The 17,500-nt window shown below is 35.6% G+C and overlaps 1 protein-coding gene and 2 long non-coding RNA genes across 8 annotated transcripts in view; 2 read left to right on the top strand and 1 right to left on the bottom strand.

The window, feature by feature from the left end:
- LOC147840755 (uncharacterized) overlaps positions 1-1,228 on the top strand; it is a 1,848-nt gene extending 620 nt beyond the window's left edge. Inside the window, exon 3 of the long non-coding RNA XR_015507239.1 lies at positions 1-1,228. This exon is cut by the window's left edge and continues 5 nt beyond it. This is a non-coding gene — a long non-coding RNA (uncharacterized LOC147840755).
- The window catches only part of spock1 (SPARC (osteonectin), cwcv and kazal like domains proteoglycan 1), a 289,085-nt gene that overhangs the window by 84,838 nt on the left and 186,747 nt on the right, over positions 1-17,500 (top strand). The gene's annotated exons all lie outside the window — the stretch shown is intronic.
- LOC147840754 (uncharacterized) overlaps positions 1-17,500 on the bottom strand; it is a 42,887-nt gene that overhangs the window by 6,673 nt on the left and 18,714 nt on the right. The window lies entirely within an intron of this gene.

The following is a 17,500-nucleotide window of genomic DNA, read 5'->3' as shown; positions in this document are numbered from 1 at the left end:
CGCTGCCAGCTTTTCCTCCTCCTTCGGGCCTCCGCTCCACCGACATAACACGACGAGCTAACCGGACAAACTGGTTGCGGCGGGAAAGCCCCCCACACAGAGGAGGTGAGCTGTCAACCCAGCTGGCGAGCACGAAGAGGAGTGGCGTCACACCGCCCCGTAGCATGGCCATACGTACACATGGCCATACGTACCTCCGGCCATGTAAATCGCGGTTTCCAGAAACGTCCACGGGGCTACGTTTTCAGAATGAGCTTGAATTGGTTAACTCTCAGGTTTCGTGTTTTCTGTCCATTTATGGTATATTGAATATTCAAGACTGCAGATTAACAAAGTGACTTGGTGGTTTTGTAGTCTGAGACAAGATGTTGTTTAGGAAATAATATAGAGAGAATTAAGTCTGTAAAATAACAGAAAAAGCTACTGGCAGTTTATTATCAAGTGTTTCTACTGTACAGAAACAACACAGTCACAGACATATATCACTTTAAACTATTACAAATGTCAACAAAATTCACTCTTCACACTTTCAGAAGTTTTCAGAGGAAAGATCAAGATCCCGTAACTCAATTCAAAAGCTGATAGTGAAACAAAAAAATAATTCATAAGGATTAGCCACTAAACTGACAAAATGTAAAAAGAAGGCACCAAACCCCATCCCTAAACACAACTGTCATTGGGAGATGAGCAAATCATACTCGAATGTAGAAATGAGATTGTACATACTAATCAGCCACTAAATCAAAAAGTTACAAACTGCCATGAGATATCATTGGATTTACAGATTATTTCTACAAATCAAAACTACAAATCTGCTTCTAAATGGACTACATAACCAGTCATGCTCCACACACAACCGGTTCCAGATCCTGACTGATTGCATACACACAGCTGATGCTGCTCATGTACTGATTACACACCCCCATATACAGCTCACTGTGAAACCCTCAGTGCTGAGTCTTGTTATCTGTCACAGTGACATTACAATGCGTTTTCTTTGTCTGCCTTTGCCGTGTTTTGCTCCTTGCCTTGCTTATTTATTTAATTCTGTTTGCTGCCTGCCTCTGACCATCTGCCTGTTAATTTGACTTCAACTCTGGATTGCCCTCATACGTCTGGTTGCCCCTGTATTGACCACGGCTTGTCTGACGATTATATTAAACCTGCATGTGGATCCAAACTTCTGTTGTTGTCACTCCCCGTGGTTACAGCGTGTATTTAATTCATCAAAAAAAAAAAAAAAAAAGGAGCTGAATGTACACTGTTAAATTAATTAATGAATGAATGAGTTTTCTGTATTTAGTGATTTATTTTTTTTATAGTTTTGAACAGGAGAAGAATGAGTGAATGATGACAGAATTGTGATTTTTAGTTTTTTTTTTAAAAATACCCTGCATTTAGTTGCTCACCATTGTACAGCCAAAAACTAATACAATTTCATGTGTTTGGTTCTTTTCAGTGTATAGTTGTCATTACTTCTGGTTTCTCTGTTGCTCCCATCCCAGCATGCTAGGATGTTGCTACAGTAGGATTTGAGGGTGATTCATTATGCATTGTTGCTGGTAGATGTTTACTACAGTTGCTTGAAACAAAACAGCTCACCCTTAAGTGTTGCTTACAAGATAAAAAGCTCTGAGGCTGATGGAGTGTGTGTGCGTGAGATCTAAATGAGTTTCTCAAATTAACATTTGAAACATGGCATCTTCCCACTTTCTCTCCCGCTGTCCTGTCGAGCAACACTGTTTTCATTTTATTAGTGATATCATGTATCAGTATCAGCTTCACCTCAACACCAACAGCATCTGACATTTGCTTCACAATCTAATGAGTTTTGTTTACAAGCGTTTGACATTAGACAGAGCCGTGTAAATGCCAAACGATAGAACTGAATACAGTAAGCGTTTGTAAAGAAAATAAATAATGATAACGATAATCTGGCTAGACAGTTTCTACAAAGTCGTTGCTTTGCACTGGAATAGTTTGCAGCTGTGGTTGCCAGAGCTTTAAAAAAAATACAGTAACAACATTGTAAGTTTGACAGAACTGATATTTATACTTCATTATGCTGACCATATGGAGCTCTGAGACAGCCATTATTAAAATAATAAATGATACTTGGCGTAATACAAATACAGACATACAAGGTACTTTTTGACCTTATTACTGGATTTAACACAGTTGATGAGTTCATATTTTTATTTCTTAAGGTTGTTTTTATTATTACGATTTTTAAACATGTAAACATTCACTACCTGACGAAAGTCTTGTTGTCAATCCCAGTTGTAAGAGCAACAAATAATAATTTGACTTCTGGTTGATTATTTGGAAAAATGTGAGAAGGTGGATTTTTCTGCTGAATCATCTGTTGAACTGCATCCCAATCCTCACAAATACCTTCTGGAACCAGCATGGAGCCAAGATTCTCACAGAAATCGGTCAAGTTTGGTGAAGGAATAATCATGGTTTGGGGTTACATTCAGTATGGGGGTGTGCGAGAGATCTGCAGAGTGGATGACAACATCAACAGCCTGACGTATCAAGACATTTGTGCTGCCCATTACATTACAAACCACAAACTCTCCAGCAGGATAGCGCTCCTTCTTATACTTCAGCCTCCACATTAAAGTTCCTGAAAGCAAAGAAGGTCAGGGTGCTCCAGGATTGGCCAGCCCAGTCACCAGACATGAACATTATTGAGCATGTCTGGGGTAAAATGAAGGAGGAGGCATTGAAGATAAATCCAAATAATCTTGATCAACTCTGGGAGTCCTGCAGGAACGCTTTCTTTACCATTCCAGATGACTTTATTAATCAGTGATTTGAGTCATGACAGAGATGTATGGATGCAGTCCTCCAAGCTCATGATGGAGTCAGACACAATATTCATTCTGTCTCCACTGCAGCATGACTTTATATTCTATACTGGACATTATTTCTGCTGAGTGCAAGACTTTAGTCTGAGCAAAGTCAGACCTTACAGTCCTCATTAAATCAATAAAAATGAAGGCATGATCATATTTTATTTTGGTCAAATAAGTGTAATTTAGAGGTCTTTGCCTTTCATGTTAGCCACTTCGGTCCCACTTTATATTAAGTGGCCTTAACTAATATGTACTTACACAGTAGTTAATAGTTTGTTACAATGTACTTATTGTGAAAATACATGTATTTACTTTGTACTTAAGCTTGATTAAATACATGTATGTAATTACATCTGTAATTAACTTTTGTAATTACATTTGTAATTACACTGTTGATCATCCCTTACACCTTAACCTACCCTTAAATCTACCCATACCACCAGACCTGTCCATAACCCAACCTCTATCCCAACTCAAAAGCACCACAAGTGTTCTCAAATACATTATAAACACAGTAAGTACATTGTATTTATTTTTTGATGTAAGCACATAGTAGTTAGGGACATTTAATATAAAGTGGGACCGCCACTTCTGATACCAAATGATCAACTAGAAGTCAACTTATTATTTGTTGTTCCTAAAACTTGGATAGGTGACAAGACTTTAGCCAGGTAGTGTTGATAAAATGCATCAAATTGCGGTTGTTTATCAGCTGTGCTCCTTTACAGATAGATGATGCAGCCCTACTGTAAATTCTAAAATAAGTTGTTGGTTTTCATTTTATGTTTTAATACATTAAACGTATTACACATTTTACAATAGTTTAGACCAGGGGTTCTCAACTGGATTGGCCCTAGGACCCACATTTTTACATGGTCATAAGGCCGCGACCCAAATTTTTAGGAACTATAGTATAATTTTAGGAATTATTATACATTTTTTTATTTGTTAACATACACAAGTAGTGACAGATAAATTGTATGAAAATCACCAAGACTTACAAATAAATATTATTTTATTGCTGTCATTTAACAAAATGTATCAAATTATAGAAATATTATAAAGTAAAAATGATAAATACTGTACAGTGGTTAGGGTAAGGAAAGGTTCAGTTACCCTGAACTAAACTAAACTGTTAATAAAACATTTTGCCTGGTTTCTAAATGTCGTTTTAATTCAGAAGGTTTCATGCTCTCTTGTGAGGGCACCTCACTTCAAATAACACACTGAGGCTTTAAGTCTTTTTTTGTCGTCAAAATATGTAAATCCATACTTGTCATATCGAGGTCGCACTTGCGCTTCGACATGTTTGTTGCTATAATTAAATGAAATTTCACATGTCAAACGGTAGGGTTGTCGTGCATGCATTTCAAAATAAAAGTCCAGTATAAGCAAAATAAGTTCAAATAAACTTTTTTTTGACCACACATTCCGCGACCCACTAAAAATGTTCCCACGACCCACTTTTGGGTCACGACCCACTAGTTGAGAAACACTGGTTTAGTTTATTTATTAAATAATTAATGAAGGAATTATAATGCTTTGACTTATTGTTTAATATCATTCACAAGCACAGTAGCTGCTGTATGGGCTATTTCTGTCCGTTCGCATCCCGTCCCTTTGCGCCCCCTGGCGGCTCATTCACAAACTGCGGTCATACACTAAAAACAGAGCGGCACATATTTCAAACGGCGGCGGTACATGCTGCGGCGTTAATAGCCACTTTGAACTCTCACCTACTGTATGTTTATAATTTGAATTTAACCAATTAACAGTTCTTTTATGGTAATACTTTTAGTCTGTTACCATTAAAATAATAGTATAGGGGTCTAATAATGGTCTCTGTGCTGTTTCCAATTGTTCCGACAAGATAAACAGTTGTTTTTTTTTTCATTACAATCTTCTGCTGTTCATTTTAATTGCAGTTATTTTCCGTCAGACTGACAGCCACCTTAAAAGAACTCACATGTTGAGCATTTTGAGCCCAGATACTTGGATTTTAGCTGAGATCATGTTCATTTGATTTACCTGACGGACGGTTTCAATTAGTCTCCTGTGGTGCAGCGCTTGTTGTGGGGTTTGCGACGGTGTCGAAGCGGCAGCTGTCACAGCAGCGCCGGCAGGAGAAATTCCTCCGATCTGAGTCTTTCCCACATGAAAGGATGCTTTTCTCTGTCTCGCTGTCCCCGGGATCATCTGTGCATGTACAGTTTTTAAGCCTTACATGAAGATGTCAGCATTTGTGACGGCCCGGCCAACCTTTCCTTGCTGTGATATTTTCGGTGTGTGGCCGTCATTGTGCCGAGAAGGATTAAAGAACCAAGACGTGGAGGTGTAAATTATTAAGTAGACACTACGAGCCATGTGTTCTCCGAAGATACAGTTGCTAACGCTCACTTTGGGTTTTCTAATTACAGCTCAGCAATCGGTGACTCTCGTGTTGATTAAGAGGGTTTGGGTTATTTCGGGTAATTACATCCGGTGCTCTCTAAAGTCACACAACCTCTCATAGCCAATCAAAACGCTGAGAGCTTGTGTGAGAGCGCAGATCTCCTCGCAGTGCTTCTCCAGGTATTTATTCTTCGATAAAACTGAACACTTATTCGTCTTGAGTGTGCTGCTTTTGTAAAGTGTGTGTGCTCATTTCTGGAGCTTATGTTTTATACAATACAGATCTTTTTAATACAGCAACTTCATGGTAATGTTTCATGATGAAACATCATGTTCTTTGGCCTGACTGTGTAAGGTATGTTCAATTATGAATATGAAATTGGTTCAGCAATATTGTTGTCCACATGCAGTTTTGCTTGTTGGACTAACATTCTGGGATCTTCTGCTTGCTTTGACATATGCTTGTTCTAAAAATGTACCCCTTTATACATTTCTGGAGATCGTGAATTATGTAGCCAGTGGTACGTATGACTGCATTTTGTCTTTAAAATGAAAGCTAGGGGGCGGTATGACACTATGACACTAGGAACTAGTGTGTCCAGTGGCTTACTGCGTACATTGGAGGATTTGAGACACTAAGCGGAGTTGACTGTGATGATGGGGTTTGAGTCTGACGAAGAACGATTCTAGAAAGCAGGTTAGAAAAAAAACAAAAGTCAAAAAAAGAAAACGAACAAGTAAAACCAGGGTGAGAATGTGTGAAAATCTGAAAACATGGTAGAAATCAGGCTGCTGCGAGAGCTTCTCTTTTTTTGGGTTGCTTTTTAAAACACTGCCGGTTGGGTTCAGGAAAGTGGGTGGGTGATGGTCAATCAGTGCTTTTGAAAACACTATCGGTTGGGTTTAGGGAAGGAGTATGGTGGGGGTATAGGTCGGTTGGTCAGTCAGTTGACAGCGGCCCCTGATGGATTTACGTGAGAACAGCATGGCACTCATTAGAGAAATTTAAGATCTGAAAAAGCGTACACAGCAGCTTCTGGTGGATTCGTGAAAACTAAAACTGCAAATAAAACATACCTCCTGAAACATTTTTGGCACTCTCCAGTAATTTTTATAGGGGTATGTAATCAGAATGAGCCTGGGTTGGTATATGATTAGGGTGGTCATTTGTGTAGGATGGAAATGGGGGACAATTGGGATGATAAAAGGAAAAAAAGTATTACAAATAAACACCGAAAATGCTAAATATGCATATATGTTTTTTTATTCAGCCAAATATCTGCAAGTCTGATGAAGTGCAGTTCGAATAAAAACAATAGGGTTTCAATGGAGTGCACTTGAACGCCTGACATTATAGAGCTTTAACTAAGGCCAGACAGAATCTGCGGACAATTTCTGCGCAGAATATTGTTGAAATTCTGCAGATTTATGTAGAATGATTTTGGGAGTATAATAACTAAAAACTTAATATATGAAATAAAAAAGTAATACCTTTTTAACTTTTATTTAATGTTTTCCATGCAAATCCAATAACACCCACTTTATTAACAAAGCAAGTCTCTCATATAATATATCTACTAAAGGACAGAAAGTATTAATTTACAAATTGTATTGTACATAAATCATATGAATATTTTCACATTTGTCAATAATATTATTGAAATTCATTTTAAAAACTGAATAAACATAAATTTACACACATAAACACAAGTAAAATAAACAGGAGTAATTAAGGGCAAAAAATCTGCGTAATTCTACGCTCACACATTCCGTGTGAGCCTTGCCCATTACGTATCAAGTGACTTTATTATTAAAATATTATAAAAATTTAGTATTAAAACCTTCATGCTGTAGAGGTGATGCTGAAGATGCAAATGAAATGGCATTTAAATGTCTTTATGCAGTGTATGCACAGCTCAAGGATGTCAAGCATTTATTTACACTGCAGTTACACTTGCATAAATAATGTTACAATATTAATTCATTTATTAATTAATTCAATTCATTCAATTCATTCATCCCTTTTCTATCAGTGGTTGCCACAACGGAATGAACCAGCAACTATTCCAGCATTTGTTTTATGCAGTGGGTGCCCTTCCAGCTCCATTTTTTTTTTTCAACTTTCCAATCTCCAAGTAAAACCACAAATGTTTTCAGCTCAACACTGCATGTAAAATAACAAACAAACAAACAAACAAATAAACAAACTATTAAATAAATAAATAAATAAATAAATAAATAAATAAATAAATAAAGAAACGCCAAAAAGTGTTAACTAAACTATGGAAATAATTACAAAGAAATAAAAAATAACATGAAATCAAAAGTGAAATAAAAAAAAGTGATTTTGTTGCATGTAAAACACTCCAACAACCTTTAAGTTGCTTTGTTTAGATGGTTAAAACAATGAACTGTGGTATAGAATGTTACATGAATGAGTGATGAACAGTATTCAAGCATGGTGGCTCAGTGGCTAGCACTGTCGCCTCACAGCAAGAAGGTTGCTGGTTCAAATCTCGGCTGGGTCAGTTGGCATTTCTATGTGGAGTTTGCATGTTCTCCCCGTGTTAGCGGGAGTTTTCTCCGGCTTCTCCAGTTTCCCCCAGTCCAAACACATGCACTATAGGTGAATTGAAGAAACTAAATTGACTGTAGTGTGTAAATGCAAATGTTTATGGGTGTTTCCCAGTACTAGGTTGCGACTGGAAGTGCATCAGCTGAGTAAACCATGTGCTGGAATAGTTGGTGGTTCATTCCGCTGTGGTGACCTCTGACTATAAGGACTTATCCAAAGAAAAATGAATGAATGAATGTTGCAGAAGAGTACAGACCACTGTTTGTTTTTAGTGACAAGGCTTTCATGTTGAGAGTCCTGCAGCAATGCCTGTGTGTGACGTACTCTGAACCCACACACACATCCAGTACAGCGGGGCAGAGGGTCTCAGGTGGGCCTGAACTGCTGAGTTTGTTTTGAAATGGAAGGCAGAGACAGGTCATCACTCTCAGTTTATAGAGGAGGAGAAAGAGGCTCATCTCCGCGTCTGCGGCTCTCCAGCACTCGCAATTACTTCCATCTCTCAAGTGGCACAGAGTGAGTGTGAAGAGTGTGTGTGTGTGTCTGTGTGGTAATGGAGTTCTCACTCTCTCAACACAACACATCCCACAGCTGACAGTGTGACACACATATATATGACCTCTAGTGTCTTCACAATCACACACACAGACTGAAATAAACTGATAATACAAACGCAATACAGATTACTGCAAAAGATGTGGTACAGTGGGTGATATACTCAATGCTGTAAAGTGACAAATTAGCAATACTTAAATACTGAGTAGTTTTCCTCAGGAGTTGTAATTTACTAAGTAGTTTAACAAATGTAACTTTTACTCTCACTTGAGTACATCTTTACTGCAGTATCGGTACTTTTACTCCATTACTTTCCTTCAACCTGCATCACTACTTTATTTTTATCTGTCTATGGGGATTAGAAGAATTATTCCTGCGATTCCTGTCCAATCAAATCACACATAGAAGGTAAATCACATCATAATGTACTACCTCTTTAGACATAAGCGCTTTATAGATGCAGCAAACTGTTTGGAAGCATTAAAAGTGTCCAAGAAGATGTCCAAAATCTTTACACACATTAACCCAGAGACTGTTTAGATGTATGTCACTGATGAGAAGAAGACGGATGTTTACTGTATGATGCTCGAAATGGCCTTAACACCCAGCAGGCACAAGACGTCAACATGATGTCATATTAATGTTGTACCCCAACCTCGTGGAGACATTGCAGTTTGTTTGGAAATGAAAAAGGGTTTTTCGTTAGAACTCAAAAGTCAATGTGCAACGTCCAACCTAAAATCAATCAAAATCAACGTCTAATGATGTTACAGCTTGATGTTGTGTGGACGTTACCACTATGATGTCTATCAGATGTTAGATTTTGGTTACTATACCTGACGAATAAATGTCAGAATTAGACGTCAATATGACGCTGGTGTTGGTCACTTTCCAGTACAACCTAAAATCAACCAAATATCAACGTCATTTGACATCGTTATTAGACATCAAAATAATGTTGTCATTAGACACTGGCTAGACAATGACATAACAACCTAAATCTAACCTAATATTAACGTCGTATGATGTTGTGTGCTTGCTGGGCAATAATTAAATGCGCTACACAATGTTTGAACAGAATTTATGTACATTGTCCTGCCACTGTTTCTTTTAGACCAGCGTTTACATTTTTGTTGTTGTTGTTGTTGGAAAAAGAAGACCTTAGTTTAGCCAAAGATGTGCTTTGGTTAAGTCACATGACATGCAGGGTTTTTCTGTGGCCTGATTTATGACAGACTGGAGTTTATTGTTGGTAGGCATGGGACGATAACCAATTTCAAAGTATACTGTGGTTTGGAAAAGCCAAGGTTTTAAAACCACCAAATTTTTCTGCAAAACCGTTCCTAAGGTACGAGTACGATTTTTTTATTGACGTTTTTTTTTTTTTTTTTTTTTTTTAGGACAGCAGTATCTCCAGCAGAAAAGATGTCATTTTAAATCGTAAATCTGTTCTCGAAACAATTGAAGACAGCAGAAGTAAATAATTAATTTAGCCTGACATGTTTACTGCTCCAAAATATTTTAAATGTTTCTTAAAATAAAAAAAAAATGGTGTTCAACGGGAAAGAGAAGTTTTGTTGTTTACCCAGACATTTAAAGAGAACTTATTTTAGAGCAGTATTCACAATACTGCGAAACCGTGATATTTTTTAGCCAAGGTTATCATACCGTCAAAATCTTACACCAGCCCTTGCCTATTTGCGAGTAATAGCTGAAAGCAAATGTAAACGGTAATAAAAACAAAGGATCAAATTACGTCAAATCCACAAAAAAAAAAAAAAAAACATCTGAAACTTCACCTCCAGTAAGTTATGATGACAGTTTTTATCAAATGAGCTTTTTGTAAATTGATCAAGTGTATATGTTGCCAAATGGCAACACTGTCCAATAGTGGAATGTGCAATACTGCAATAGGCTAGATAGCCAGCAAGGTCAGCTGTGATCTTTTAAGTTGTAACAATAACAACATGAATGCTAGGACTATAATGTTGATCAGTCAAATGGTAATGGCATTTGAATTATAGATAAAATCAAATTTGAATGGAGTAGTGATGAAGACAGTTCATGTAAAATAGCTCAGAGGTATATAAGACAGGCATAGTATGGTATATAGTATAGTATCTAAACATTGTTATCTAGCAGCAACATGATTCTGATGCATCTGGATATAATAGACTTGTTATTTATTTGTTATAATATTTACTGGAGAAATTATTTATATTTACTGTATGTGATATACATGATAATACAATGTTATGTTTCTTTTCAATCATTTTCAGCAAAAAATAATGTAATGAATGAAAGCTGTTGGAATATCAGTTGTTGGAAAGTATGTATAAGGTGTCATTTATAAATTCTGTGTTAAAGCTTATAATAGTGCAACACCAATTAAATCATTTCAAACAACACAATTATTTAATTTAAGAAAAGTTCTACATTAGAATTTTATAAGTTAGATAGATAAGTTAGATGGACGTTGTTGCCATATGGCAACATTTTATAAAGTACCTTAACATTTTTTTTCCATTTTCTTTTGCAGCACTTCAAGGTAAGCCAAGAAAAGAAAAGAAAAACAGTGAAATATATTTTTATAGATTTCCGCCACTGGATATAATCAAATAAAATCCAAAATACATGTAGGTAAAATTAGCAATGTCATTTTTTTGTACGGTATCACACAGCATATGTGTGTTTGTATGCAAGTGACTCATGCAGACATCAATCTGTAAGCAGGGACGGTCCCTGTTGTAAATCTCCAAATCTTATTCACACTTTTTATGCATGCATATTCATATCCATGCAAATGCGTATGCAAATTACTATTTAAACACGATGAGATGCACAAACCGATGCCATTTGGCATCATTTAGGGCCAACCTGGCGTTTTACATCTTTATGTGACATATTTGAATATGTGTGATGTGAGGCTGCATTGGAGATTTGAGAGCTTTAATGGTAAACTTTACTTCAGATGCTGAATAACAACATCTCTTAAAGAGAGAGCGGCCTATTATTATTTTCAGCAAATTTCAGATTTATTTATAGACACAGTGTTTTAAAGCAGCTTGACAGAAAATAGTGCAGTCTATAATACTGTATCACTTTGAGTTATAAATGTTAATATATAATATAAATAAATATAAATAAAGGGTGCTCCGATCGATTAGCTGGAGATTGGTAAAATTAAATAATAATATATATAATAAATCTCCGGCAAATCGATCAGAGCACTCCACATATATATATATATATATATATATATATATATATATATATATATATATATATATGTGTGTGTGTGTGTGTGTGTGTGTGTGAGTGTGTGTTTATATATATATATATATATATATATATATATATATATATATATATATATATATATATATAGAGAGAGAGAGAGAGAGAGAGAGAGAGAGAGAGAGAGAGAGAGAGAGAGAGAATTCTGCTGTCCGGTCCTTCCATGCATTCTTACGCTTACCTTTCTTCATGTGTTTAATACATGTCATTATTTCATGTCACTTTTTCTAATTAGCTTTGTTTTCTGTGTATGTGTGAACTACTTTGGTTGTTTTTGACATCTGGTGAATATTTCAAATCAGCAGCACCTTCAGAAACATGTTTTTTAAGAACAATGGTGACACATTCAACACTTATTTTTTCCACTCTATCTATTTATAGTTTGCTATTGTTTGATAATATAACAGTAAGGCGAGTGACTGTACCATAGTGTTTTTATTTAAAGCATAAGTAAATGTTTTAAGACTTACTGAAATTACATTTACATGACTTTCTTCCTTTAGTAGCAGGCGAGAATTTTAGTGAAACTACTGCTTTAACTGTTATAATTGCTGCAACGCATGGCCTTGAATGCTTATTGCTGTACTAAACGTCTTCACTACAGCTTTAATATCAAGAGAACAACTGCATCTCATTACAAGAGCAGAGGGGCAAAGATCACAGATTTACAAATATCTGCCCTCACACACAGACACACGTAGATGCACAGTTTTTCAGCACAACTCTTTACCCGACTCATTAAAATCTCCACACACACACACGGCGCTGTTGCTCCTGCTCTTTACAAATCCTGCATTTATTAAAGCAGCGCAGGCCTTTCATATCAAACACACACCTGCGCAATTACAGCCTGAGCTGGCTGGACGTCATCACACCACATTAGACTGGGAAACTAGTTCATTAAACACTAACAGGGATGACATCATTCAGCAGTCCACTGGACTCCAGTAGCTGTGTTTCCACCCAAAGGTGTGAATTAGAATTGTGCACAAAACTGGAATATCACATTAAGCATTAATTAAGGAGCGTTTCCATCCAATGGGTCCTATCATACACACACCGCAATAAGGTGCAAGATGTGTTTGCTGTGATTTGTTGCTATTTTTAGACTAGCGCAACAGTAATTTTCACACTTTTTTTCAGTTTATTCATGGTAATTTGCATTTGTAAAATGTTATTGATATTAGCAGTATTGTTTTTTATATTTACTATATTACGAGATTAAAGGAGTAAAGAGTAAAAGTGAAGAGAAAGTAAAGAGGCCGAATGGATAAGGCTCGTTCTTTATTCTCACGCTGCAGATGGTCTGTTTAACTGTTTTCTCTCTAGTGAAGCATTTATTTTTTCCACTTACGAAGTCCGCCATGTAAATAGCAAATGGTTCGACACACCTAACTCTTAAAGAAATGTGAGATGAGACTCTGATTGGCACGTTATGCTTAAAACACACCCATAACTCATTAAGAGAATAAGCACAACCCTGTTAGAACGTGCACCAGAGCGCAAAGCTTATTTTTACATCCCTAAAATAGCAAAAGTGGATTCAGACACACCTTTTGTGCCATGCGCTGTAGATTTTGCACCTAGATCGTTAAAATAATGCACAATGAGTAAAAGAGAACAAAATCATCACTTTTTGATAAACTGGTGGCAAATATCAAAAAGAAAAATGTAGTTTTTTGCAGTAGAAGAAGCCACTGTGGGTCTTTTTTCCTTTTATAATAAATGAGTTGTGCCTCAGAATATACGAAGACGAAATGCAATGAACGTGTGTTGGCTTTTGAAAGCATAAGATGCTCAAGACAGTTCTGGAGGTAGTAATAATATAGTAATAATAATACTGAACCACTGTGATGACAGACTTTGGCTGAGGGATTTAAGAATAAGCGAAACAACATTACAGATGTTAACAGATGTTTTGCAAAGTGTGTAATGCGTCCCATTACACACTTTTTGTGATCAAATGATCTTTTACAACAAAGTCACATGACTTTTTTGATATGTATGCTAAAATTTATTCCGTAAATGTGCTTTTTTCGTAGTTTATACTAATTTTTCCTTCTCAGATAAAATGTTTTTCCTGCTCATATTTGTACTGATTACAGTTTTTATGCACATTTATTTAGAATTTGCATATTGGCATTGTCATTAAGCTTTCTTTTTTTTTTTTTTTTTTTTTTGCATTTAAAAAAAATGCATAAAAATAAGTGGCCAGAAACAGTTTGTGAAGTATCTAGTTTTGCATCTGTATTGTAGTGGTCAAGGGCAACAGAGTTGAGGATCTAAAAGCAGCTTATTAGGCAAGTCGTCAGGCAATTAAAAGGTCAAAACAGGGACAGACAGGAACATGCAGATAATCCAAAACATAGTGAGAGTACAGGCAGCAAAACAACATAAACAGTAAAGCAAAGCAAAGGTCAAAAAACGACAAGGAAATGCTTTCGAAGTGCTCACTTAGAGTTTAAAAGACTCAGCCAAGAGTGTGTGTGTGAATGTCTTTATAGTGCTAGTAATTAGTCCATCATGAGCTACCAGCTGTGTGTGTGTGTAATCAGGGGGAATCAGGAACTGGTGTAAGAGTGCAAATACTTCTGGGAGCTGTATTTCAAATAGTGGCAGATATGTAGTTCTCCAGCGACCTGCACAGGCTATCACAAAACAACTGATTCCAGAACAGCGAGAAACACTAACTTCTATCTTAATTCATTTTTAATTTGATCCTTTCTGAAATATAGTTTATTCTCGTTTTTATGCCATCTGATTTTCTAAAAAAAAACCTTTTATAGGACCTCCAGAAGCTACAACATTTTACACAAAGTATTCACAGGAAGTACTGTCAGTGTTGTTTGTGTGTTTTATATGAGAGTCATTGTCGTAGCTCTTTGCAAATGCACCTGCTCTTATTAGTGTTTCTCCGGCGTCTGCTTTATATGAGCCTATATTAGTCTAAGAAGAAAGCGTATGAGGTGCTCAGCCTCATTTGCACGGGTACAGATGAATGTGTTAGTCTGTGGAAAGATGAAGAGGCTTAGAAGTTAGTAAGAGAGTTAATAATGCAGGAAAACAGAAAGTGTGTCTCTGTCTCCACAACAAACAGCAGCAGTATTGTTTATAATGAGAGCTCTAGGGAAAACCCCGCCTAACAGATACTGTGCATTGATTGGTTGACAGATCATATGTACATTTTTGATGGAGGTCATGTTGACAGGGCAATGGCATTACTGTACTACAACATATAATTGGCTACTGCTTTTTTTTTTTTTTTTTTTTTTTCAATAAGATGTTTCTGACTGGATCTGTACATAAAAAAAAATATTTTATAATTTTATATAATTTATAAAACTATTTTATAATTTTTAAAAACGCTATCCATTTTAGTGTGGATAGCCTAATGGTCATTGTATCGACACTGCAGGCATCACAAGTTTTAATATATATATATATATATATATATATATATATATATATATATATATATATATATATATATATATATATATATATAAAGGGGTGCTCCGATCGATTGGCCGGAAATTGGTAAAATTAAATAATAATAAATATAATAAATCTCCGGCCAATCGATCAGAGCACCCCAAATTTTTTTTATAGCTAATCGGTCGGAGATTGGTATTGGTCGATAATCACATTTTATGATTCAATCGGTATTCGTTAATCTGACTGATCTCATGAACTAATTGCAAGTGTTTGTTTACGAGTTTATGACAAACTCTGAGGTAGATGCACGTGCGTGTCCGGATTATGCATCAACAGTGCTACAACACTTGAGCAATGTTTCCAAATTGCATAGTTTGTCTTGTTTTCTTACAGTTTTTTTTATCATTTCATTTTACATATCGTTTAATCTTTTTTTTTTTGTAAAGCTGCTTCTCACCATTACATGTATGCAACATCCCTAATTTATTATCTTAAGTAAGGTGAGATCTCATAGTTAACGGTTAATTTTGCTTTTGCAATGGCAAAATCATTATTAAACTTAAAGAATCAGAATCAGTACTCTGTATCGGCCGATCATCATGACAAGGAATTACTCAGTATCAGTTGCAAAAAATGCTGATCAGAGCATCCCTAGTATGTATGTATGTATGTATGTGTGTATGTATGTATGTATACATACATACATACATATATACACACACACACACACACACACACACACACACACACACACACACACACACACACACACACACACACATGCTAGTGTCATTTTAGTGTCAAAATACCTTTCATTATTCACTATTTTAAATATGTTTATATGTAGATTTTTCATGTGTTTTTAAGTCTATCTGGGGTTATTATGTAGAAAAAAAATTATTAAAATAATGTTGAATTAAGACAAATATTAATTAGAAATTAGAATTGTTGGCTCTGCCATTAATTAAATTGACACAGATAAATAAAAATAAAAATCCCTAAACTGCCATATATATATATATATATATATATATATATATATATATATATATATATATATATATATATATATATATATATATATATATATATATATATATATATATATATATATAATGGCCGAAACACATGACCAAAACACAAAACAATATTACTGAACAATATTACTGAAATATTACTGACATAACAATATTACTGAAAATTCAACAATTACACATAAAACCTGAAATATTTTAACACAGTGTTATATATAACACAACATCATATAAAATAACATATGCATGTCTTTTTAAGCATTTGTGTTTGAGTGTCATCAAGCAGAAGGTCAGTTAACATCAGTTGGTGCATCACTCAAAGTTAGCTATTTAGGTGCTTCTCCTTTGTGTTTAATCAGATGGTTGTTTCTGTCAAAGCTCTGCACTGTGGTTTTCACATCTTTTGGGATAGCAGACTTTTCATCATGTTTTCCCAACAGGAGACATTTATTCTTAAACAAAAGCTCAGGGCAGTTTTGATCCAAATGAATCCTGCTCTTTGTTGCTGTTTCCACAAAATGTGCCCAGGGTTACAAACAAACGCTACAGGGCGGTAAAACGTGCCCCAGTAACTTATTTCAAATTGTCAAAAAAGTACACAGCGCTCGTTTGTGAATATGAAAGCATAGTACAGGGTACATATTTGTCGGTTCTCAAAAATATAGCCCTGGGCACATACAGTGGAAAAAGTAAGTATTGAAAATGTCATGTTTTTCCTGGGAATAATCTTTCTAAAAGAACTGTTAACATGGAACTGTAGCTGATTTAGGAAAAAGCCAAACAATAAAAACAAAAAATAAAGCAAAACAAACTTAAAATATCTTAAAAAAATGAGCTATGTGTCCAACAGACTGTAAAAATCTTGATGGTTCTGTGGGTCTTGTCTATCAAGCCTGATCTTTAGTTTGTGTTTTCTATTGGATTCAAGTTAGGTGATTGGCTGGGCCATTCTACAGCCTGGTTTTCTTTCTCTGAAAGCATTTGGGAGTCTCCTTGTCTGTGTTTTGGGTCATTGTCTTGCTGAAATATCCACCCTGGTTTCATCTTCATCCTCCTGCTAATGTAGATGTTGGACTGAAGCAGCTGATATTCATTTACAAGGAGTAAGGGAAGATGGTTACTGAAGAATTACTGAAAGATTTCAGCTGCACTCTGGGCTTTCACGCCTTTCCACAGCTTCCTTTCTTCATGTGTTCAATACTTTTTCTCCTGTGTCATTTCATTTTATTACACAGAACTTAATTTGTTGACTAATTACATTATTTGTCTTTGCATATGTGTATTTTTTTGGTTGTTACCAACATCTGAAAAAATGGAGATGTGTCCAATACTTATTTTCCATGCTGTATCTC

The sequence above is a fragment of the Danio rerio genome, chromosome 14 (assembly GCF_052040795.2).
Source record: "Danio rerio strain M-AB ecotype USA chromosome 14, GRCz13ab, whole genome shotgun sequence".
Classification (NCBI taxonomy): Eukaryota; Metazoa; Chordata; class Actinopteri; order Cypriniformes; family Danionidae; genus Danio; species Danio rerio.
Note: the sequence above shows the minus strand (reverse complement) of the source record. Positions and strands in the feature narration are given on the sequence as shown.